At 38.3% G+C, this 27,366-nt stretch overlaps 1 protein-coding gene and 1 long non-coding RNA gene across 49 annotated transcripts in view; one reads left to right on the plus strand and one right to left on the minus strand.

Annotated features, from left to right (window-relative positions):
- The window catches only part of ank3b (ankyrin 3b), a 167,492-nt gene that overhangs the window by 95,206 nt on the left and 44,920 nt on the right, over window positions 1–27,366 (minus strand). The window lies entirely within an intron of this gene.
- On the plus strand, window positions 20,616–24,341 carry LOC310734671. The gene is made up of 2 exons (XR_014536109.1): window positions 20,616–21,883; window positions 22,254–24,341. It is a non-coding gene; the product is annotated as an uncharacterized lncRNA (long non-coding RNA).

The raw sequence follows: 27,366 nt of genomic DNA on the forward strand, positions 1-27,366 counted from the left end.
GACAAACATATTTTATGACTTTCATTTTATTACTTGCATACAATCATTTTTAGCACTATTAGACTATTAGAGTATATTTTTTCCTAAATTTCAGTCGAAGGCTTCAATCTAATTTCCAATACTTAATGCTGCTACCAGTGAATTTCTCAAAGGAGAATGACTGCAGGAAAGGTAGCTATAAAATGCAGGAACCCGAGAGCACAAGGTCATTCTTTCTTTAGCAATCAATGTCAGTAAGAGGACACAAGCTGCAGGTAGAGGAGGGGGAGGGAACTTTCTTGGTAGATGATGGTCTGTCAACTGATGGTCAGGCAACATTTCCGTGCAGACTACGCATATTTCCATTCCAGTTTTTCAATCCCTTGCCCCACCTGTATATATCTGCACTGGGGGTGGGGTACTGTTATTCCTTCTTTTGGAGCAGCAGCATGGTTTTTAACAGCCCTATGCTTGAACATGCTTAAGCTAGTTGTCTCCAGAGTCGTTCAGCAGCAGCAGCAGCAGCAGCAGCATAGCAGAACTAGTCCTAAAACACCAAACCTATCTGGACTCCATTCCCATAAATAAACCTGTGCTATTTTTTATTTAATGTGAAATATCTATTAAACAAACCCTCTCTCCTAAATGTACTGAGGCTTAAATAGTTTTCCCTTAAGGTTAGATGTTTGGAGAAAAAAATTAAGATGATCCATTATCTAATCTCCCACTATTTAACTGGTTTTGGAAATAAAAACAAATCGAACACTATATACCTGCATATCAGTACAGTCCTGTTCATTTTGTTCAGTACAGTATGATGCAATGCACAGAAATAGATAGATTGTTGGTTAAATCTTGGGGGATGTTATGTTACTGTTGCTTTTTTAATTCAAAATTCCCATGCCCTACAACCTATTAGTAATTCCTAATTATTTGTTTTTATTTACCAGCATGCAAGCAAAGGAACCAGCAGAGTGTAATTACAGGCCTTGTTTAAATTGTTGTTTATTCTGGTTGCCACTGTCCTCACCACAAAGAGGTGGCAAAAGTACACACATCCTTCACTCAATTAGATGCTCATGTTATAAATTACTTTGGTAAAAGTTGGAGTTCTGACTACACTTTTGCACTCAAGTTGAAGTAAAAAAGATCTGACGTGGAAAATTACCAATATAACAACCTGTTTTGGTGTCATGCCGGTAACTGGACCTCACATCATATTTATATATGGATACAAAATAATTTTAAAATGATGTTACTTAATGAATGTATTCAGGCTGAACAACCTCCATATAGAACAAGCAGAGAACAGACGATGATGATTAGGTGATCAGAAATGTCTCTTTTCTCAGTCATGTTCTCAGTCAGCCTCTTCCTCGTTCCCTTCTGTCTTGCTTGTTGTTAGCTTCACAGGCTAGTTTACGTCTGTGGTGCATGATAACCAGGAAATGATACACCAGCTGAAGATTGAAAAAGCCACGCAATGACAAGAAATAGGTTGGTGGGCTGAAAAGGCACAATGAGAAGAAAAAATATTAATCATGTCCCCAAATAAATTACAACTAAAGTAAAGAGCCTGTTTTGAAAATGTAAGAAGTAGAAAGTACAGATATTCGTGCAAAAAATTTAATGAGGGAAAGTGAAAAGTTGTCTGGAAAAAATAAATAGTGAAGTAAAGTACTGAAACCAAAAAAATCGACTTAAGTATTTGTACTTCGTTACTTTTCATCTCTGTCACCACACGATTTCACGGTTGATTTGAACCCGTTAATAACAGCTCCGGCCTGAAGACTTTCTGTGGCAGAAAAACTGTTTTACCACTGAAATTGACACAGGGGACTCCTTTCATACGGCACATTTGGTTCTTCCTGTTACCACAAAATACTGTAGCATTAAATCTTACCTTCAATGAACTAGGAGATACAAAACCTTTTCCAGCATGACAGTGCTACATAATAAATGCTTCATGTAGATATCCTTTACATGGGTTGGTTTGGAAGATCTTCTGCTATAGAGCTCACACCTCAACCCTATTGAACACCTTTGGGATAACTTTACTAATGCCCTTGTGGCTGAATGAGCACAAAACTCCACAATCCCACTTCAAAATCTAGAAGTGTGAACAATTTAGAACATTTTTCTTCCCAAAAGAGTGGAGTTTATTATAACAGTTAATTGGGACTAAAGCACATATGAATCTTATGGTCGTGTCCACAAACTGTCTGTAAAGTGCTGTTGGAACAGGAAGTCAGGGATGAGTAGCAGGAGGGTCGGACGTCATTCTGTCTATGAGAGAGCCATTATACAGGACAAGATGGAATAATGGACAGCAGAGGATCTGATTACAGTAGATCCTTACAGTGGCTGAGAGTCTCAGCTTATCAGCAGAAGTTAATGAAGACGCTACTGTAGAGTAGCACATGCTTCTTCAGCTCACTCTGACTGCTGATGAAGAATAGAACAGGGCGAGTAAATTAGGCCACTGTCTTTCTCACTTTCTCTTTCTCTCTCGCTCTCTGTGGTCATTGCAGAAAACGCCCAAGAAAGACATAGACACGCAAGAGATCAATAACTCTCTCACGCCGCAAACATCAGGATGAGTTACGTCCAAAGCCCACCAAGACAGTGACCACTGCCCCTCCCCTTTACTGCAGACACTGAATCACATCAGTGATGCAGCGCCAGACCCACACAACAAACCGCATCCTTTTGCATTTTGCTACTATTGAGCCACATGCAGCACTCTTATTAATAATACAGACCTAATACAGTCATGCATCATGCGTTTTCCAAACCATAAAACAGTGCAGGCTGCAAAAAAATTTAAGTGTTTAAAGCTAAACATGATGCATCTTTACCTGTTGTTAACCCCTCAAATGCATACTAATGCAAACTGATATGTGCAATGAAAAAAACTCACATTAATACGCTTGTTTCTGGCACATTATTGTTCCTATAATAATTAATCATACACAGGGATATTTATATGGCTGTTGCATACAATACAACTAAGCCTAAAAATTATAAACCAATTTTATATATATCATTGATATTTTGCCATTTCTTGGTAACATGACAAGCTTTTTTATTTTCTTTTTCTGAATAACTAAAAAAAACAGCATGTGCTTTAATGTAAGTGATAACAGGAAGTAACTGTTTTTTTTTTTAAACATTAAATGTAAATATAAATAGATAGAAAAGTTATAATGTTTCACATTTCATGTTTCAAAGGTTTTCTTAATTGCAAATGTTTTAAAGTGTCCTGTGTATTAGGTTATCGGGCCTCTGCAAGCCACCAGAACAGCATTCAGTGGATTTTACAAGTTCCTGGAACTGTACTAAAGCAAAATACACCTTTCTACCAAAGACATTCCATAAATTGCTGTTTTTGATGTTGGAGGTAGAGAGTGCTAATAACTTAATAGTAATAATAATAAAAAGAAAGAATGAAAGTGTTGGATAGTTAATGCCTTGATTGCGTTCTGTTTAATAGATCCAAGAACAAATAACAGGAATTTATCTGTCTGTCACAATAGGAAGGGACACAGTTGCCATAGCAACACTATGTCCTTCACCCCAAACCTCAACGCATTGTACTTAATATTACTTTGTGTATGAGGAAAAGAGTATATTTTGTCTAGTTAGTGTGTTAGCTTTGGATAAAGCAGTCATCATTGTTTGTATGTGTGTGTGTGTGTGTGTGTGTGTGTGTGTGTGTGTGTGTGTGTGTGTGTGTATGTGTCTGTGTCTGTGTGCAAGAACTAACCAAGAACAAAGACAACCGCTCATTTGTGCTAATCAGAGCTTTCTGAAGGGCCTTGATGGGGGTGTCATGTTTATGCTTAAGTGTTGAAATAGAGGCAAATACTTAGAATGGCTTTGTAATCCTTACTTCTCATTTTACCCTCCATCTCTCTCTCTCTCTCTCTCTCTCTCTCTCTCTCTCTCTCTCTCTCTCTATCTATCTATCTCTCTCTCTCTCTCTCTCTCTCTCTCTCTCTCTCTCTCTCTCTCTCTCTCTTTTTCTCTCACTTATTCTCTGTCATCTATCCCATTAACCAAACTTGCTAAGCAGCATCACCTGTGTAAAAACCCTGCAAAGATAATATGTCCTCCTATAGGATTAACACCATCCAGTTAGACTCAGAAATATGGTTTGTAGTTTCCTCAGGAAACTAAGATTTGCTAGCAAAGCAGAATGAAAGCTTTGTAAATATAAATATAAATATAAACTCTTTAAACTCGAAAGAACATTAATTCCTAAGTCTTCCAACTACATGCGCTACATGGGATAGTTCTTCATTGTTACTAAACAAATATTTGATTTAGCGAATAAATAATATACCACACTATCTTCACCTCGTATCCTATTCACTCTACACCAGCAAGTGACAAATAGCTTGTCAACTATGTAATCTGTAGCTACTTTATAGGTAAGATAAAATGACCTCAAAACCTTAATGAAGAGGAAATGTGTTATAGCTTAGTGGTGAAAAAAGTACTTTGGGACAAGAAGAGTCAAAAAGAATCCTGGACAATTCCAATTCAGAGATTTTATACTTTTTTCCTTCTTGTAATGTAAATGCAATTTCAGTTTAAATGCATAAGTGTAACAGTGGTCAAGTACAACGTTGCTTGTTACAGACATTATAATTAATCAAAACATCAAGTGATTCTATACACTTTTGGTCTGAAATAGTCCTTGATATCCTGCTACTACTCGGCTAAACACAAAGGTTATTCACCTGGTTTTAGACAAATATTACATAACTACCTCTACGATATTTTAGATGTTTTGTCAATAAGCTCATTCTGACATATGTATTACAATGTATCTAAGTTGAGGCAGTCTGTAATTTTTTTACACTACGTACAGTCATCAGAGGTGCTTACAATCTCTACTTTCTTTCACGTTTTTGTTTTTCTACATAACGTTTCTACATACATTTTTATAATCATGTATTGTTGTATAAGACCGAACAAAATCGAATCACGTGTTTTTTAGTAACAGTAACTAATCAAACACTAGATGGGGAACTAAAGAAAAGTTGGAGCACATTTGCCACAGGATTTGCTTATAAATTTATAAACATTTATGAAAATGTCACAATTTGATAAAAGCAGTACCAGATTTTCATTCTGATGTTCAAGGGAAACCTAGCTAACCTAGCTAGCTAGTTAAAAAATCCCCTGAGGTAGCTCAGGAGCTAGCTGTCAACATTGGTTTCTGTCACGGCTTTTAATTTTCATAGCTACAAACATTAAAGGCACATCATGTCCTAAACTCTTGTTGCGCTTTTCATTTGGAATGTTTTTACAAAAAATATTTTTCTCATGAAGAGAAGTGCATTATTAAGAAGAAGCCCTGTGCTTTATCTAAAGGAACGAGACTGAGAGGATGGAGACTGTGGAAACAGAGAGAGGTTGGGGAAGTGAGGTTTGGTTTCAGGAGGCAGGCGATTACCGTCAACTCTTTGGCTGGCTCTGAAGCTTTTCTCTTGTAAACAATGATATGATTGTGGTTGTGAAATTGATTTTATCACCACCACCTGCTGCTGCTGCTGCTGCTGCAAAAATCCATAAAAATGTTCCATACTATTTCCTAATAGTATAGCAAGACCTAAAGCTGGAATCGGTACAAACTTTTGGTTATATTATGAATCTATACATTCTTACAAAATATACATTCAAATTGTCTATATATTTAAATGGAAATAAGAAATAAAACAATATGGTATATGCTGTTAAAACTATATACTTAACGTTGAAATGGGTTGCAAAATACTACCAGGTCGTTGATAAAATTTATATTACTATTGTCAAATAGACAATAGTACAATAGACTACACAATTTCAAAGCATTTTCCCAGTGCCATAAGTTCTACTTTCATGTCATGTTGTTTTGAGTTTAAGTCTCGAGATTTTATTTACAGACTCCCCATTTGTTTATCCTACTGTGTTCACCTGTTCTGTGTTAAGTCTTTCGTCAGGTTGTCTCTGTGTGCCCTGATGAGTCTGTTCCTTCGATTAATTATGTCTATTTTACATTGTTTTTATGTTCTGTTTTGATTACACTGTTTTAAAGATGTCTATCTGTGCACTCCTGCTCGGACCATTCTTAAACATTATTGTGCTGTTCTAAATAAAACGCACACTAAATGCCTGTAATTGCATCTACATCTTAAATGGGCTTAAATGGAATTATAACCATTTTATTTGGAATATTTAAAAGAATATCCGCATTGAAGATAGAGCAATTACATAAAAGAAATCGTGATCTATCATTTATATAAAATATACATGAATCCTATAAAATATTTACTTAGATGAGATAACGAGTGCTGCAATAAAAGCAACATTATGGTAATGAGAAGTCCCTCCTGAAAGCGAATAAAGGAGATCCCGATCTGCCGAGAATAAAATGAATGGATTTCATTTGGGAATTAATCAGAATAGCAGGTTCCAGTGTGGAGGGAAAGAGGGAGAGAAGGAGAGGAGGAGGAGCCATGGAAGAGGAAAAGATGAAGAAATTGCCTGAGGAACAATGGAGGTGGTGGTGAGGAACTGCAGAAATGGAAGCTAAGTGACGGAGGATTAATGCAGTTGTCTGGTGTGTTTGCTCGGCGGACGGTTGGGGGTGAAGCTGCCGGTGTGAGGATTTAGGGCCTGCGAGGGGGAGAAGTGTGGCAGGGAACAATGGTGCACTCGAATTTGACCACGTGCGAAGAGGATGAGGAGATGATGGAGAGAGCGAGGGAGAGCGGGAAGAGAAGCAGGAGGAGGGGTGGAGTGATGGAGAGACGAGAATGTAGATGAAACGCAGCAAAAAATTAATTAACAGCAGGGGTTAAATTTTCCACCATTAGCCCACTCATCCCCCCATTTCTCTCTCTTTCTCTATCTCTCTCTCTTTCTCTCACACACAGACTTTCTATCTGCTCCTCTATCTCTTGCTTTTTTTGCCTTTCATTTCTCAATTTCCATATTTTCACAAAATTTTTTGCCTCTCTCTCTCTGGTGACCTTCTTTTATTCTTTCTCCCATTCTATCTATCTTAGTCCCCTTTTTCTTAGTTTTTTTGTTATCGCTTTCCCTCCCCCTCTCCTTCCTTGTTTCCATTCAATGTTATTGCTCTCTCAAGCCATCTTTTCTATACATGATTTATCCATCATTCTGTTTTTTCTTATTTTTCTTTCTCTATATTTCTCTTTCTGTTGCTATGGTACATCTCTGTCTCTATTTTCAAACCTCCTTGTCCCACCATCTCTCTTTTTCTCAGCCTCGCTCTTTCTACTTTTCCTTTCTCATTCTCTATCGTTCTACCTATGACTCTCTCTTTATGGTCTTTTCTTTCTTTTAATACCTCCCTTGCCTTCATATTTCAGCATCATTCTCTGCTTTTTTTGTGTGTCAGCTAATCAGCCTCTTGCTTTTCACTGACTTTTCCCTTTCTCTTTTTTTTTTAACCTTTTTTGATTCTTTTCTTCATTATCTCTTTCTATTTCTCTCTTCTTCTTTCTCTATTTCCATTTGCATGTATCTGCCAGCCCTCAAGTCAATTTACAATGTAGCAGCTGTGATCTTTGTTCATGTGGAACTCTGGCATTGCTAGGATTGATCTTGAAACCTTTAATTCTCAAAAAATTTACACACATATTTTAACTTACATAAAGTAGACTGTTATAATATTTCTGATGTCTTAGAAACCAGTGAAAGCTTTAAAAACATGAAAAGGAGTCCCAGCTCTGAAATAATGACCGACAATTAGGTAATTTAATAATATATGTGTAATAGACAACACACAGAAATACACACACACACACACACACACACACACACACACACACACACACACACACAGACACACACACACACACACACTGTTTTGTCTGTTTGTTTTCATTTGTACCAAAGAACGTAAAGGAAGAGCTGCCAAGTGCTTAGAATAGCAGACAACAGAGTATAGATTTCTTGTTGTGGGACAGTCACCACACGCGCACACACACACACACACACACATACACACACACACACACACACACACACACACACACACACACACACACACACACACACATAAAAATAAAATAGCAACAGCTGTATCCCAGGCTGCTGTGGACACAAAGACATATTCAGTGAAGCCATGAAGCATATGTCTGTCACAGTCGAAGCCCATAAGACCCTCACCCTCAACTCACCTCAGCTCATAGTGCTAGCACAGGCTACACACACTGATTAATCACATGGCCATGCCACTGCAGTCTAACAGTTTTTTTTTTTTTTTTTTGGACCAGGTTATAGAAATGTATAGAATTTTTTAGACTGTGTGACGTACATAGTACAATTATGCATTAAGAAAGTATGAAATGCAAACCATGCCTTTATTCTTTTCCAATTTGGCTCCTCGCGAAGCTTCCAGACTTCTCTCTACTAATGTCTCATAACTAAGACACTTCAAAACTCATGTCCATACAGTTTCACGAAAAATTGACTCAACATCTCTGTCATGATCAGACATAATCCTTAAAGCTAATCACCTTAACCGGTTAGCAGGGAAAAAAAAAAGCTGAGGTAAGGGATTTATTTATTTATTTAAATTTCCCAGTGTGCTGCCTGTGAGAGTGTGATAAGGTGTGATGGAGGAAGCTGTTTGACCTTGATGAGGGAGCTGCAAGTGTTATAACACCTGTTCATTAAAAGCTGATGCTGCAGTTTTACACTGCAGGTCAAGGTATTCTAGACTAAACGTGAACACACGTGTGCAAACACACAGATCTATATGGCAGGGGTGACTTTGAGTTAGTGTGGCTGACAGGCAGTTAGGCGATGACCGCTAAGGACTGAACATTGTGTTCTTTGTAAGGACCTAACCTCCTGTCCATTCAAATGGCCGCCAATACGGGCTCACCTCAGCAACAGATTAATTTCAAACCAAGTTTAATTAATAGAGATGTACTAATCTATTTTTTTTATCATTTTTTTTTTTTAAATGAATTGACATCAGCTTACATCAAAACAAGGATGAGATACCTCCATCTGTCATTATTTCCATCCAGATATTGAAGTGCCTAAATTCCTGCATAACGCCTTGCCAGTTAGCATTACACCTTCACACTACTGATAAAAAATTAATCACATGATCGTGAAATATTTCAAATCCGATCTAGTAGTGGTACAAAATTTTAGGTCGATATTGCGTACCATACAAATGGTCATCCGATTAGAAGTGATATTAGCATGCACAGGCTAGTCATCCACTCTGGTTGTTCAACGAGGACATGCGCTGCATCAGTAGGTATTGAATTGAAATGCACGCTAAATATAAGCGGTGTGGAGGCTGCGGGGTTCTGCAGAGACGATGGTATTTTCTACAAGGAGCATGCACTCAGCCTGCATGAATAAATAAAAGCCTCCTCCTATGGCGCTTGTCATGAAAACGAACCTAGTATCTAGGTTTTTCGACATACTATTTCTAAGAGAACAATCTTTTTTTTTTTTTTTTTGACAAAAGAAAGACACACATGGTGGCGTTGCTGGTTGGAAGAGGGTGGGAGGTGATGGAGCAAAACACCAGCTGGAGACACCACCGGGGGTTGGGGTTGAAAGAGGACAGTAAAGAGCAGTGTGTTGAGAAAGGCAGATTAAAAAAAAGACAGGTAGGATGGATGGGAGAAAGGGAATAAAAGGAAATTAGGGAAATGAAAGGAGGTTCAGAACAGGGGACACTCTTTGGGGGAAGAGAGTCTTTCACAGAGCCCTAGGGAGTGCCTGTGTCTCCCTGGAGTCCAAAGCATTCACAGCTTATCGCACCAGCCATAAAGCATGCATGGAGGACGCTGGGATATCGATAAAACGTCAAACATGCGCACATATTGCAATAAGACACCAATACTGGAGGAAGCAGGACAAAAATAACGGCAATGTAGTGCAGATATTCTTAAAATGTCCCTAAAGGACATCCTGTTGGGAAAAAGGACTAATCTTGTTAGGCTGAAGAAAAAAATCAATATGTAGTAACTAATTTAGCCAGGCGTCCCTGAAATACTTGGAAATTAAAGTGTGAGATAAATACACAGAAGGATCGCATATTGTGGTCTTTCTGTGTAAAGCACATGCTGCTCCTATAAATAAGTCCAAGCTGCAGCATCCTTTACTGCAGTCTCACAGGTGATCTTCTCCACAACAACAAAAAAAACCTTCACACAAAAGGATTTTACTGCCTGTGAAGTGGACAGCCCACCACTATCTGTGTGTGAGCTGCAGCCTGCAACTACCATAACAACACAATGGAATGTCCACCCCCCTCCTGGCTGTGTGCCGTCTTGCCCGGTCCGTACCTTTTTCTTGCCTTCCCGAGACCTCTTCCTGATCTTCTTCTTCTTCTCCTCCTCGGCAGCGGTGAGCTCCAAATCCGCTTTCTTCTTCAGCTGGGATGCGGCGTGAGCCATGCCTCAGAAGGGTATCCTCTCGATGAAATAATGAAATAATGTCCAAAAATGGAATTAAAGATCTTGCAGAAGAAAGGCGACCCCTGCGTGATGGAGGGATGTCTCTCTCGCTGTCAGAGGCAAAAATCTATCTTTTTTCCTGCTATCCACAGTTGGGGTGATTTAAGACTGTATGTGTATGTATATGAGAGCATTTTTAAGGACATGCTGTTCTCTACTTGATCAATTTCTTCCAGGTCCTACCTGATCCCATCCTCACGGTAGGTAGCAGAGACAGAAAGTGAAGGATGGAATGAGGCTGAGAGAGAGAGAGAGAAAGAGAGAGAGAGAGAGAGAGAGAGAGAGAGAGAGAGAGAGAGAGAGAGAGAGAGAGAGAGGGAGAGAGAGGGAGGGAGGCAGCTGGGACAGCAAGAGGCAGTCTTGCACTTGTATCCTTCACCACCAGCTGGAAGTGCATAAGTGTGGGGAGGGGTCCTGGGGACAGGGGGGGCTTCTGTGCAGATTAGCGTACAGACCGAAACACAGGTGGGGGGATGAACACACACCAGCTTAGAGCAAATTGCTTCATGTGAAGATGATCATGCCGTCCGGGCGTGTAGATCTCACATCGTCTCGTGTTGATGCAAAGCCTCACACATCAAGGGGGTGATCGTATATAATCGGCAGCCATTATGTGCCTATGTGTGTGTTACGTTTACTGCATTCACATGTCTGTGCTTTGCTCCACACGGCACCTGAGCTCATGATGGAGAACTGCAGTCTGTGAATGTTAATGACGCGGCACGGGGCGGGCTGAGTGAAAGAACGTCACGCGGCCATTGGCCGGCTTTACTCCAGAGCGCACCACGCAAACCACAATACGCAGTGGGATGAAAAGAAGAGCGGAAACGAAAGAGTGCGGCACAGAGCCAATCCACTTTTTCACACCCTGTCCCAGACTGCCTGCCGTGTCCGAAGCTGAACTGTTGCTAGGTGGATGCCATCTTCCTTTTATCCTTCTCTTTTTTAAAAGGGGAGCTTCAGCAGCGAGTGCCGGATAGGAACAGATGGGTGTTTTGAGAGTCATGACGCATGTTTCTGCTTTGTCCCTCATACAGAATGCACTAAAGTCAGATAGAAAGAAATCTTTCCATTATTATAAAGCTTGTGATAAAGAATCCCTGATCGGGTATGCAAGGAAAATACACCAGTAGAATGGTAAAAAGGAAATATGACATAACTACACCATTAACATTCAACCTAATATAATGGCAAAGACACTGCTGGCCTTACAGTTGAAACTCAAAAATAGTATTTCTATGTTTTCTTCACCTCATTGCAATGTTGCGATGACCGAAACAAAGTTTTTTGACGCCCTCGACTCAATCCACGACCAAACCACGAGCCACCACAAGCCCATTCCAGTCCAAGAAATGATATTTCTCTATCTCAGTCACCTGCCTGTTAAACACACTTGGTTCCTGTTAACCCTTATTTACATTCATGTAGTTATATCAATTTACTCACCACTTCTACTCTGCATTTTTATAGCCAATGAACATCGCAGTCCAAATGAATCCAAATTTGCTGTTGGAATAACTTCTATTACCTCCACTAGAAAAACCACACCTAAGGACCCCCACACCCACATTCACTGATCGTTACCCCCATATACTTCTATACACTATCCCCTTACTCTCCATCTCTGGGGTAATTACTGTACATCCTAACGACTTCCCCCCAGAAAAAAATTAAAATTTTTAATCTTTAACGAGGCTATCCAGGGAGACGAGGATCCTCCACCTTGAAGCATACAAATATGTGGAATCCTGCCATAATAACAACTTTTCAGGGAAGGATTGCCACTAAACATAGCTTGGCTATGGGGATTTGTTCTTATTTAGGTACAAGTGAACTGGGAATTAATCAGGAAAAGAGGTCTGAGACATACTCGACTTACTAGTTTATTCCAAAGGTGTTTAGTGTAGATGAGTATAATGGTCAGGTGTCCAGGAACAAAACATAAGCAATATATGTATTTGTACATGCAACATTTAGTAAGCTAATTTTCAGATCACAATACTCAACAAGCTCCTAGCAAACATCATGGGCTTTAAACACAGGCAATCCCCAAAGTGCACACACACACACACACACACACACACACACACACACACACACACACACACACAGCTCTCCCAATCAGATCAGAGTTTCTGACTAAGCACACCTGTGTGCAATTATACACACACACACACACACACACACAAACACACACACACACACACACACACACACACACACAGGCACACCACCTTGAAAAAACACACATATGTTATAATTTTTTATAGAATGCGCTCAGTTTTGGATCTGTACATATGATTATTCCATTTGATGATTATATATTAAAACACATAATTTATAAATTTTTTGATGATTATTATTCAACCTCAGTTAAATATGGGCGTATTCTTTTAGATATATTCATTTGTAAGTCTAAAAGCAATAAAAAAATAATTTAAAAGAGCTAATGTGGCTAATTGAATAGTTTTTAATTTTTAATTATGCCTTTATAAAATGGGGTGCACTAGATTTACTCCTTGTTAAGCATATGAGGTAAATGTTGCTTTCAATACCAGTGGCAGGTGTCAGCAAAAGTGCAGGGACTTTCGCACTTTCAAGCCATAAGCAAACTGCGAATCAACGTCACCGATACCCCGAATGAAAGGATCCAGCCATTTCATAACCACAGAGCCATTTCTGTCTATACAACCAGTATGTCTTACAGTAAACTGCGGCCTCCTTCTCCGTTTACATACGTAATAAATAGAGGCCACCTAAAAAAGATCCTGAAATCAATTCCTGGAAAAAATGAAGCCTATTCTAAATCTTTTCACTCACATAGTGTCTAATGATAAAATAGAGCAAAAACAAATAAAAAACATCAAACCAGCTATAAGTTATAGGAGCATAAACACATTCTTGGTTTGAAGAGAAATCTTTATCCTAAATGTCACTCATCTGCTCAAAGAAAATAGAAGAGCAGGTTTAAATGGAAGCATAGGTGAAAATGAGGGGGCGGTCGGGAGGTTCAGATGATGGTGAGAGAATCTCCACTAATAGAAAAGATGAGTTCACACTAAACCTTGACAAAGTATTAGGAAAAACCTGGCATTACAAAGCTGGATTTATCCTCACAGACATGGCTTAAAGAGACAATACAAATGAATACTAACTTCTTTAGACAGCAAAAATCTGTCCCACAGAAAAATAGTCCAATACTAATGGGAGTGGGTTCTTCTGGAATGACTCATCCCATCTACAGGACATAAGTGCTCACTGAATGATTTGAATAATGAAAATCATACTCTGTGTCCTTCACAGTCAGCGGATCTCAATCCAAATTAACACCAATAGGAGATTCTGGAGTCGTTGTTCTCATCATTATCATCATTCTCATCAAAACTTATTAACACACTATGTGGGTCACTTAAAATATTTGTATATAATGCATGGCATATATACCACATAAAATGTTCCTTTTACTTAAACTAGAAGACCCAAATCTGTTTCAGCATTACAATGCTCGTGTGCACAAAGCGAGCTCCATGAGTTTGTGAAAAAGCTTGAGTGGCCTACTACAGAGCTCTAAACTCAACCTTGCTGAACACCAATGGGTTAAATTGTAATGCTGACTGCACCTCAGGCTCCATCATCCTTCATCATTACCTGACTTTACTAACACACTTGTGGCTTTATGAGTACAAATTTGAACACGCACCTTCCAAATCTCACCTTTCAGCTTAAGTCCTATATGCATAAACTGCTAGAACTGAATAAATCCCTTCCAATTCAGCCCCAGGCATACAGTATCATCTTCCTTGGCTCAGAGCTATTGTTATCAGTGGCATTTCCACCTTAGACACCTTTATATCTTTGCCTCACTATTCTTGTAAAGACTGATATTTATGAAGCTGATTAATGCAATATTACACCTAATTCTAACTCTAATCGTAATGTCAGGGACTTGCTAAATATCCTTTTGTGGGCTTACAGAACTAGCTCTTTGGGGTGGTATGAAGTAGGGACAGAGAAAGTGCTGTACACGTTTTTTTCGCGAAGATCTGTATGGGCGCAAGCTCTCACCCCATCCCCATATTCACAGTGTGCAGTTCTCTTGCATCTGTCTGCGTTCTGTTCATCTCCATCCACACAGCGTGAACAAAGCTGGGCCACATCCAAAATGCCAAATGTAGAGGGGGTCTCTCTCGCTTTCTCTCACACACACATCCACGCCCACACACACCCTTACACGAATATCAGTCCTACACACACATTTATATTCAGCTGATTTTGTTTAGGCACAAAAATATGTCTTTTTCCTAATATAATTATATATCATCACCTCATTCTTTACTCTGATTGGACTGTTGTAGTGGCAGTAATCAGAAAATCCAAACCTATTTATAAAATGCATTGCAGATCAGGGAAATTAAAGATATTTAATTTTATTGGGATAGTACCTAGATGTGTCTCAATTAGAGACAATACAAACATTTTAAAATGTTGAAAATTGGCTGGTGAAGTCATGTGATATTCTGCATCAATGACATTAATTCTCCACTGCTCCGCCATACCATTACATCTACAAACTTTTATTTTATTTATCTACACTACATATTTTCACTTGACTCTTCCAGTCATATGTGGTTGTTCTCAGTCTGTTACTACAAATTCCGAAGAACAGAACTGTATAAGACGTCTTAGGATGTGGTTGCATAAAATTTCTACTTCACTTGAACTTAAAAAGCCATACAATGCCCCTGCAGTGCACAAATCCATCTCCATGAAGATATGCTTTACAGCACATTGTTGGAGTGGAAGATCTTAATTGGCCTGCAATAATCTCAAACCTACTGAACACCATTGGGATCAATTGGAGAGCTGACTACACGCCAGGACTCCTCATCTCACCTACATCAGTACCTGAATTTACAAACACCCTTAAGCTAAAAAAATAAAAATAAAAAATCCCAGTAAGCACATTCAAAAATTTAGTCAAACATCTATCCAGAAGAGTAGGTTCCCTGGTGGTCTAGTGGTTAGGATGCGGCCGGGGTTCGATCCCCTGTCAGGGAACCAACCCCAGCCATTAGGGTTGCACAAGCCTTAGTGCTGGTCCCAAGCCAGGATAAATGAAGAGGGTTGCGTTAGGAAGGGCATCCAGTGTAAAAACGTGACAAATCAAACATGCGGATGATCCGCTGTGGCGACCCCTAACGGGAGAAGCCGAAAGATCTATCCAGAAGAGTGGAGGTTAATATAACAGTAAATGGGGACTAAATCTGGAATGGGATGTTGTGGAATGTGGAAAGCCCATACAAATCTCAAGGTCAGGTGTCTACAAACCTTTGTCTATATAATGTAATAGGACAAATTATACAGCGCGAATGACAATGGCAATTCAACTGCAATGTCTCTGCAGAATAATGTTTGACCTTGGTGTGACCCTGACCTGTTTGGATAAATAATATATCCCACAATTTATTTGCTGGATTCGTTTATAGTGACCTTATGACTTGACCTTAAGATATAATACTAACTAGAATCTTGAATGAACACAGAAAATAAAAAATAACAAAATCCCTCCACCACCTAATAGTTAGATGTAGTAATAATAATAATATTAATAATAATAAAAGAATAAAGTTAACTTCTGAGCCTAAACGATGCAGAATAGTAGGGTGGCAACCAAATACAAATACATTATTCTTATTCAACGGATAATATGTTCTAAACCAATGCAAATACAGATATGAATAGGAGGTTCATTACTCAGCTTTTCATTCTTTCTTTTTATTTATTTTCATTTTCTATTTTTAGATATGAGACCAATATAGAGACTATGTTTGCTAACATGGATGTGCAGCATTCCTTAGTATCTGCATGGTTCAGGCTACTAGTTTGTTTCTTTTCAAAAGGAAAAAAACAACTGCATGAGTAAAATTAAAAATAGTCCAATGCACATGTTTAACCGAGGCCTGGTTTATGAATAGTTGATAAGAGAAAAAGTTCCCATGGCATTTCCACTTCTGGGCATTTTTAAGGTTTGTATTTAATTCACACAAAAAAACTAAACATCTTTCATCCAGCTGAAACCGCACCCAATTCTGAGTACAAATACTTGGATCAGCCCTATATTGCGATACTGGGCACTCCAATCTGTACAATCTGAGAAGTGGTAATTTTCCAAAACATTTTCACCCAGTTTAGATGTTTTGCGGGGGATAATTTTACTTGTCTTTTGTTTTAACACAAGGAACCACACTGTTTCTCTATGCTGTAACTTAGTAAAGAAAGGTCATCCGCATCTATAAATATGAAGAAATGCACATTTTTAGATGCTCAATTTTTTTCCCTTCAGCTGGTCGAGTAAAAAGTGTTCAGCACAGGTGAGTCAACACTTTCCTTTACTCATGAATGGGAAGTGGGTCAGAATAAGAAATAGTAAGCACACATCAAATCTTTCATCTTCCTCAGAGATTTCCATCACAACTGCCAGCAGCAATCTAATAAAAGCATGAATACATTATACATACACATATTGCATATTGAATTGGTAGATGGATTGACTTCAGAGATTCCACAGCCAAAGAACTGAAGCTGTGGCTTTCCACTATGCTCCACAGAGACAGATGATGTCATTATAACACTGTGGTACACCCTTTTGAAGGAAGATCTCACGTATCGCCTTGTCCCTGATTCACAAACTCGACATGTCATTCACATGGAAACATAACGTATGTACACTGGGGAATAAGAATGTGTAATTTCTAGGCGTTAAAAAACATGAGGGGTTTATAGATTTTCCAGAAGAATAGCGATGTTCAGCGTGTAGACAAAGACAGTTTGTCTTGTGTGTTCTCTGTGTCCCTCTGCTGGAGACATTGAGAAACTGAAATTGAACAATGCCTGAAAATAATCCCATAAATGGTCTAAAATATAAATTAATTAATTAATTAATTAAAATTCCATTTAAAATGTGTAATTTCTTTCATATAAATAACAACAAATTGTACACACCTCAGTGAGTTAAACAAATGAATTGGTGTGATAAAAGAGATGATGAAATATTAAATAATGATACATTTGATTATACAGTATAATCCTAATATCAACTTTTTTAATAAAGTCATCTCATTCCACTAATTTTGAAGTGTGATTGTGGAGATTGTGCTCATTCAACCATAAGAATATATATTGAAGTCAAGTACTAATGTAAGTGAGATAAGGAGGCCCAGGGTGCAGTCAGTGTTCCAATTTATCTCAAAGGGTTTCAATAGAGTTGACGTTAAAGCTCTAAAGAAGGCCACTCTTAAGATCTTTCACTCCAACAATGTAACCATCTTCATGGAGCTTGCTCTGTGCACAGGTGCACTGTCATGCTGGGACAGGTTTGGGTCTCGTAGTTCAATGATGGAAAAGTGATGCCTCCATCTTTGTGGTAACAGTTTGGGAAAGAACCATGTATGGCTGAAAAAGCCAAGTGTCCCAAAACTTTGATCCATATAATGTACAGTACATAATTCATAAACTCACCAAATGCCTGTGGTTAATAGGATCAAGTTTCATTAGGATTCGGTAACTATCTTATTTAAAAAAGCATTCTTTTCGTCATGCGTTATTACCTATTTAAGTAATAATCTTATTCAGGATGTTAGCATGTTATGTCCTAAAGTTGACTCGTACAGAATTTGTGCTTCAAAAGCTGTTCAGCACTTAAACCTGACCAATCAAATTTAAGAACCGATCATAAATGATGTTCGTGTTCACAAGAAAGAGAACTTCATTATGCTTTATGTAGGAGAATTTAAATATGATTGTTTGACATTTATTAAAAAAACACCTGAAATACCCACAAGGTGAACAAGATTTAGGAAAGGATTTTTTGTAAAATCTGTCCTAATGGTTTGTCTTCCGTTATTTGCAGACAAACAATATTCTGCATAACGCGAAGTGAAATCATACTCATTACAACATGGTTACGTCACAAAGGCACGTTTTGGGATGCAGGTTTTGGGCAGACAGCCACACATAAAAACCCCCCGAAATAATCCACCCTTATCTTTACAGCTCTCCCACCCTCCTGTTTGCCATTAACAATACTGCTCTTTATTCCATCTCTATGTTTCATTGGTACAGATTTATATTAGAAAATGTGTCCAAACATAGCTCTCTCAGTATGTTTTAATCTGAATATGACACATCTTTCTTATTAAGCCTACGTGAATTAAAACAAAGCATGAAGAACAGAACCAAGCTCGAAGTGCACTCTACAACCCTGACCACACAGGGGCAGCAGCGAGCTAATGTAGATAGAATTTCGACATGCCTTTTTTTTCCCCTCTAACACACAAAGGAGTCTCAGATGAAGACTTCATACATGGTAGAAAACAAAAAAAATCACAGTGTATTTATCATATGATCCAGTGTCACATTTCGGTACCATGATATCTGTTTAAATCACATTTTCTTACATGATTATATGACCGCTTGTGTTTATAGAACATCCTAGAATTTTAAATATGGATAATGAATGTGTAAGGTTTAATTATTATAATTATACCTTAAACGTCAGTGCGCAGATACATACATTTCTTCATACTCTATTCAAAAACTGGTAAAAAAAAATAAAAATAAATAAATAAATTATATTTTGTGATATTTTTTCTGGAAAAGAACGTTATTTAAATATCGACTATTCCTGTAAAATACAGCGGAGTATGCCACTCTGTTTCAGTCCAGAACCAGAAGAATGAAGGACTGATTAAAGAGCCGGTGGAAAACTGACAAGCCAAGAGGTACAGTACGCTGCCTGCTGGATCTAGACAGATTAAGTCAGTCTTGTCTGTCAACTAGACAAAGCGGCGCTATCAATCAGTGAAACCCAGTGAGCTCTTCTCTCCAAAGAGCTTTATCAGCATTAAACATGCCGAGTGTCTGGATAATGGCCCGGTTTACCCTGGATAATCACCTTGATGGAGTTAAATGAATATTGTGCTATATTAGGTCTGTCAAGTCTAATGGAAAGAGGTGCAAACAAGCTGCGGATTTGGCAGTGGCACTGGAAAATCCTTTTTTTGAGGGCTCCTGCATGAATAACGCAATACAAACTCGTTCTGGGAGATCAAAAGTTCAAATCCTGACGATGCCACAGCCGTCTGTGGCTGGGAGCCAAAGGATAAAATTTGGGTGGGAGGGATGGCTTTGCTTTCTCTATCCCTGTCAATTATAGCAACAATAGCTAATAGTGTCTGTTAGCTCATGTACAGTATGAAGATAAGGGCAGGACAGAGCTTTCCTTTAAATGTGTTATGCTGCACTTTGGTACTGTATGAATGACAGTTCAAAAGGTGAGAACTGTATTGTGTAATTCTGGATTAACCAGTGGGCTTTTATAAAATTACAGTGGGGTATCTGGAAACCTGCATTGTTTGTCTTGATGTCTAGGTGTGCATGCAATTGAAAAAAAAAGAGACGCTGACAGAAAGACGAGACCAAGAAGTCAGCTATGAAGTCAAGTCTCATTAACGTGAAAGGGTTCCAGGTGATGATGATGTAACTGCTTTATTCTGGTTACAGTTACGTGACCAGAATGAGTAATTTGTTTATATTTTGAGAAATGAAACAAGATCGTGGGCAGGAGAAAAAAAATACCACAAAAAGTATCTGTTATTGCAGATACTTATCTGTTTCCAGACTATGTCTAGAAGCACCAAAGAAGCACCCTGAATCTCAACAGGGTATGTACCTACAGACACTGGTTTATACAGTAAAAATCGGTCCAACTCATCGATCAAAGCGCCTTTTAAAGAACATTCATCGAGTGCAAGATCCCATTATTGGTTCATTTTATAAGGCCATGCAACAAACAGATATTTGCTTCCCCTACATTATAAAATATACACTCTGAAGTAATTTCTAAACACCAGGAAAATAACCAGGGATACACACTTCAGATAAGTGGCTCCTTTCAATTAACCAGTCTCATCTAATTTATTTAAGATGTGAGATTTATTTAAGGTTTAATCATTTACATTATTTATTATCTATATTCAAATACAATAAATGGGTTTGTGGACACCTTAAAATTCACATGTTTTTTTAACATCCCATTTCCCATTTAGTTCCTATTTGCTGATATAAAAGCTTCAGTTTACTGAAGAATTGTTTGGCTTGTGAGCTTAGACATCACATCATCCAATGTAGCTATCACTTTTCCCAGGTTTCAAAATGGTGCTCAGGTTCCAGTCACTCAAACATCAGACTATTTCATTCACTTCACTAATAAATTCCACCGAAACATTCATTCAAATAATAAAAAATGATGCTCTTCAAAAATTCAGATGTGGTAGAAAAGCCCTCCTGCACTTGTCAGGCTGATTGAACAGTTATGAATAGCGTGGATATGTTAGTCCTAAAAAAAAAATCATCCGCTTTTTTTCAAGTGAGAACACAAAGCATCGGAAGCAAAGCGGCAGGAAAGAGCTGCTGAAAAGAGCTTTCTTTATGGAGCAGCCCGCAGAGAGACGGGCAAAGACCATCCGGCTGCTGATCAAATAAATGGGTCTGTGAGTGTGTGTGAGTGTGTGAGGGCACTCACGTTGGCAGGGCCTGAGCTCTAGATGAGTTTGCCAGCTCGCTTGGCTTCGGGAGATCTCTGCACTGGCGTAAGTGATCCAACCAAGACAAGATGGCTCGTCTGGCTGATGTTGTTGTTCCAATTGCATTAACGGAAAGAGTCTTTTCGTGACTGTGTATGGTTGAGAACTGTGCTTTTAATAAAACTAATTGAAACAGAAGAGTGCATCCCAAGACGCTGCATGCTGACTAAGGACGATGTGTACAGTTGGATAGTTAAAACATCCTGCAGGACCACATCATTTCTGATTAGCAATGAAAGCCCATTTCTCTTACACACACACACACACACACACACACACACACACACACACACACACACACACACGTTCCATCCACTACACTGCCAGACCTGTCAAACAGGCTGCCATTTTGTATCTAAAAGGATATTATTAAACAAAAGTCATTTCCAAAGCACACGTCTTATGAATATTTAGTTGCTAGCTTAATCAACATTAACATAAATATTCATACAGATATTGAAATCATATTCTTATTATTCCCAAATGAGTCATAACATTAAAACCACTGAGAGATGACGTGAACAACATTGATTATTCACATTTACAGCATTTGGCTGATACCCTTGTGAAGAGCAACTTACGAACGTACAATTATCTATACATTAACAGTGGAGGGTTAGGGGCCTGGGGCCTTGCTCAAGGTCCCTGCAGTGGCAGTTCTTTGGTGCTGGGACTTTCACAACGTTCCGATGAGAAGTCCAACCACTGAGCTACCGCTTTCTTTTATATTGTTACAATTGTACATGTTAAGGGGTGTGATATTTTAGGCAGTATGAGACCTTTCCGTACTCAAAACTTAAGCTTGTAAAATAGACAAGTGTAAGACAAGGATTGACAAGAACCAAATAGTGATGGCTGGATGACTGGGTCCGAGCATCTCCAAAATGCCAGGACCAGTTGGTTATAGGGACATAGTAAAGAGTGAACGATGTAACATAATGCTATATAATATGTACATCCTTCAAATAAAAAATATGTATGAATTTTGCACTGTATTCTATATAAATAAATGTTTGTGCAGACCTGGCCACACGTTTCGTATGTCCTTTTAAAAAATAATAATTCCTCATTTGGTCCCCATTTGTTTGTTATATAATAATAAAAACTCCACTCTTCTAGGTAGTTCCACAAGTGGATATTTGTCATGCCTTCTAGTTCAAATAAAGGAAAAATCAAATGCGTCTGCATCCAAAGACATCCAATTGTGTGCCTGCAAACAGTCTGATGAAGAAACACATATGGTTGGAAAAATCAGACATCCTAGTACTATTTCTATGAATCATTCACATCAAGCGAGAACATGTGGGCAGGCATTTAAGCAACGCTGTCTGTAGTACATAGTTTCACCCCATGGGCATTCCAAGTACAGCTATACATTGCTAAAGAGACCGCAATGAAAATGGCTGTCATCTGATCTTCATGTATAGTAGTGGCTCATAAAATGGTTGTATTGCAACTTAATGAGCATTGAAACCCTCTCGGGACTGCTCTAGACATTCCAAGGAATCGAAGACGGAATGGTGAAAGGGTTCCTGTGCGGGCCACAACAAACGGTATCGAGTTCATCTTTTCTCTAATCCGTGTGTACACGTCGCCTGTGTTGATGGGTCATCATAAACTCATCGTTTATCTTTTGCTGCGTTTAAGGATCGTTATATTTGTTCAAAGGCGCATGTCTGCTTTTTCGCTCCCAGCGCTAAACGCAGGTGCAGATAAGAAAACAAGCAAGTGACATAAACACGACGCTTCGAGGAACTGCCACTGCAAAGCACCCACTGAGAACAAGAGTTGACAGGAATTACCTTGTTATTCGGAATTAAGGGATGTACACACTAAAGATGAGGGAAATGACATAGACGTGCCAATTCCTAGAAAGACGTGTCAGAAATGGTTTTCTAGACCAGTGCTCGGCAAGGTGGGAACTATAGTTTAGCACATTCGATCGTGATGGTCGTCGAGCACTTCAGCTTTTTTAACAGCTGCTTCCTAGCGTGGGCTTGTCTCACATCAGAGACTAAGAGTGAAAATAAGAGAGAATAAAGAGAGGTGACTAATACTAGCCTTTTTTCCGGTACAAAACACTCTTTAGAAAGCAGAAAAAGAAAGAAATAACAAATACTGACAGGATTCAAATTTTATATGACATTTTTTTTTTTTTAAAAGGAACTTTTAAAGGGGTAGTTTATTTTCCTGTGTGTTTTGGTTGCAAAAAATGTTCAAGAAATAGCTGAAAAAAAAAAATTTAATCACCCAGAAGGAACATTGGATGGATAAAATATACTATATGGACAGATTTGTGGACACCTAAACATGTTTTTGGACATAGCTTTCCAGGTTTTGTACAGATTTTGCCATTTGTACAGAAGAAAGCCATCATTGACATCAGACGACACTAGCATTAAATATCACTGATATATCCGAGTTTAATATACTGAAAATTTCAGTTTGTGTGGCTTCACATGTTCTGATTCATTTGAGTGTGTATTTGCAGTTTGTAGCTTGCGTCTTAGAGCGGGAAAAACCTTATTGAAATGTATGCTGTATATGATCATTGTGCTATCTTAAATAGAGTTCATGAGCAGTTAGGTTATTTAATGATATTACGAGATTGCTTACTAAAAAGATGTAGAGGAAACGTTACATAAACAAACTTACATAACAAACTGATTTTAAAGTACCTAAGAGGCAATTGTTGAAACGTGCTGTCATATAAAGCAGTGGTCCCCAACCCCTGTCCGGGGTCCCGCACAGAAAGAATACATCACTTACATTATTTCTGTTTTATTTATTATCTGATTCTGAATGATGTTTTATTTAGGAAAATTACCGGATTCTTTCCGTCACACGTCCTTCCTACATCCACTACCATCTTAAAGGGGCTGCTCTGGCCGCTAACATGATACATTACCGCTAAATAATAATAAAAAACTGTCCTGGGTGGCCATGTTTGAATGCTTTGTGTTCAAGCCAAGTAGTGACCTGACATGTACTTTCTAAATGCCTTAGAATTAAGCTGTAAATAACACTTTCAGCGCTTCACAGTATTTCGTTGGCTGGACTATATAAAAACAATCTTTTCACAAGTATTACGCTATATTAAGTAATTTTCCACCAGGAAAAAATGCCTTGACTGTTATTAAAACCAGTCATTTCACATGAGCATGAATCCTTCCAGAAAAGCTTTAGAAATACAAATGGTAACACATGGTAAGGAAAACACACACAATTGACAGAGTCAAATTCCACCCCAAACATTTTCATGTATGGACATCTCTTTCCAACACTTTACAGTAAAACAGTCACTGTTATCATAGCCCCTCATAGGATTCACTTGAACCTTCATCCTGCTACCGCAACAGACAACAAGCTTGCAAACTAGTCCTTATCAACCAGTGATGCCTTTCAAACCGGTGCTGACATGGATGGAATTAAATGTCAGCGTTGCACCCGAAGACGGGGCACAAATCAGTCGCAATGCAAAATGGATCGAAGCGAAGTGATCGGCTAATGTGCTGATAGAGCTGCGCTAAGACTAAGACTCCATGCTAACAAAGCACACAAATAAGCAGGCTTGCTGATGCTCAACTAAAAACGAAAACATTTCCACAGAATGCAGAATGAAATCGAGCTCTACATATCAGCATTTCAGCCTACTCCTGCTACCATGCTATTTTTCCATTTGAAAACTAAACATGTAAAGCAGTGACTGGTCTGCTTTAAATGCTGTTAACATAAGTAAATTAATCTTTTCCCATTGGGCAAACACACTTCACAAATTTCCTCACAAACTGGTTGGTCATTTTATTTAAATTGTGTGTATGTGCTGATATGGACAGAGCCCAGCATCAGGCAAGAAAACTGAATCAAGCAAAGCAAAATCACGCCTTTTCACGACATTTTATTAACACCCTGCCATTACCACACATTTCTGTACCTGGTCATCCTGTACAGCCTGGCAGTTACCTCAGTCAACCTGCTGCCATATGGCCTAAAAAAAAGTATACCTCTGTGCTTTATTCTCACACCTGATCTGAGACCTTCCACAGTTACATTCTCAGTCACGGTTATCCCAAATGCTAGCGATTAGACAAGTCAGACAAAATCTTCTTGTGCTCTTGTTCAAGATTATTTTACTGCAACATTCTATTCAAACAGCTCAGTCTTACAGAAATCATAATTTTATAACAGTTGATGTTTAGCAATATTCCATCTCCTATGGTAATTTACTAGCTGTTTTGAAAGTGCAGTAGAACTTTTGTCGTCTTTTCTTAGCAATTTTCTACCATACGTTTATAAAAATGTCTGACCTTCAAGTAAAAACATAGATTCAACATTACTGAGATTTGGCAATAAACATTATCTCACAAAACGTACTTTTTAAATGTACTGGGGGTTTTTTGTCCTCAGTTAGCGGTCTCGTGTTTCCCAGAGTCAGTTTCTTGATTATTGCTCTCACATTTTCTTGTAAAAAGGTTCATCAGTGGCTAATGGTTACCAGTTCTAGGTTTTAAAACTCTGAGAAAAAAGTTATAAACTATATGCTTCCAAGTTGCTGTGATGGTACTTTATGGGGAACATCATTGTTAAACATTCACAGCATTTGGCAGATGTGCTTATCCAGTGCAATTTAAATGTATCACATTCATACAACTGCACAGCTATTGGGCTAAGTGCCTTGCTAAGGGTCACAGAAGTTATGCTAGCATGCCAGGAGGCAGCTAGGTGTGGTTAGGATTTGAACTTTACAACTAAGCTACAGTACCACCTCCTATTGTGTTTTGTTCATTACATTTACAATAATGAAAATGTATTACTGTCCAAAATGGACATAAATTGCATGTCCTGCGCCTTTTAATTAGCTTTTAGATAACACTATGAGGAAACATATCTTTCCAGGTACAAGATATACACTGTAAGTGTAAACTCTTGATTGTACTACCTCAGTAACCAGGAAACCAAGAAAGGTACAGTTTATTGCATTTAATAAACCCTCTCGTGTAGGGTTTTAAAATAAAAAATTGTCGAGTCCTTCAAAAAGCTAGTTTTGCTAGTGCTAGTTTTGATCATTATTTTTTGGTGTTTCTTCTAGTTCAATATCTGTACATATAGCTATTTGTCTGTCTTTTACACTCTGACCTATTATACTGTAATTCCTAATAAAAAAGACACATCCTAAAGTCTTTTTCCAGTGGATTATAGTGTGTTTTTCACCCAGCTACTACACACAACATGACTCATCCTCCATTTGATCTTAGACTGTCTCCATGAAGTATAATAACACATCAGCTGCTTATTTCTAATCCCCCGCTTACTCCAGGACCAGTGCAGTTCAGTGACCTCGCTTTCCACCTCAGTAACCCCATAAGCATTTCCAGAAACCACCAATATACTGTAGTTTCTGTTCTTTTCCGCAAACCTTTTGCCTTTCCGATTCTGGTGGGAAGAGGAATTACAAACTCGTTCAGCCGACACAATCCTGGTTCTTACCCTGCGTCAGCCCGATACAAAACAAATACGCAAGCTTTGATAAGCAGTTAAATGTGGTAATGGATAGAGAAGTAGAAAGGTAATATTAGAAACCACAATGCTCAAGTCACACTTACAGGAAATTACAGTAATTCCTTTCTGAGGTCTGAAAGAAAATGTAATTAAATATCATTTTGGCAGGACTGAACAAGTATCTTTAATTTTACCAGCACACACTGATTAGATCAGTGTTTGTTTTGTTTTTTTTTTGTGTTTTTTTTTTTTTTGTTTGTTTCTGTTCTTTCAGAGCAAACTAAATTATATATCACCTAGCACAAAATATCATACGATTATTTCTTTCCTATATTTTCTCGTTGAAGCCTAATAAATGTGTACACAATGTTCCAAGTACTGGAACAAGTCCAAGAAGTGTTTCTTGCATTTGGAACCACTGTATAATTTCAGATGTTACCATTAGAATGCTAAGAGGAAAATCTCTAAGGCAAATGCACATGCAGTATTTATTATAATATGGACAATATATTTGCACTTTACATTGGGTACTGGTTGGCACTGCACTGCTAATCACTCTGTCTATTGTTCTGTTGTTCTGCTCTTTTGAATTTACTGTATTGTGCTGCAATGTTAGCATACTTAGTATGTAGTGCTGTGTGTAGGTCTTCTGACTTGGCTTCACTGGACTCTAAACATTTTTTATTTCTCATAGTTTACATGGAAGTGACTTGAGACCAACACTCAAAGTTATGGGC

The sequence above is a fragment of the Silurus aristotelis genome (assembly GCF_946808225.1).
Source record: "Silurus aristotelis genome assembly, chromosome: 12".
Taxonomy (NCBI): Eukaryota; Metazoa; Chordata; class Actinopteri; order Siluriformes; family Siluridae; genus Silurus; species Silurus aristotelis.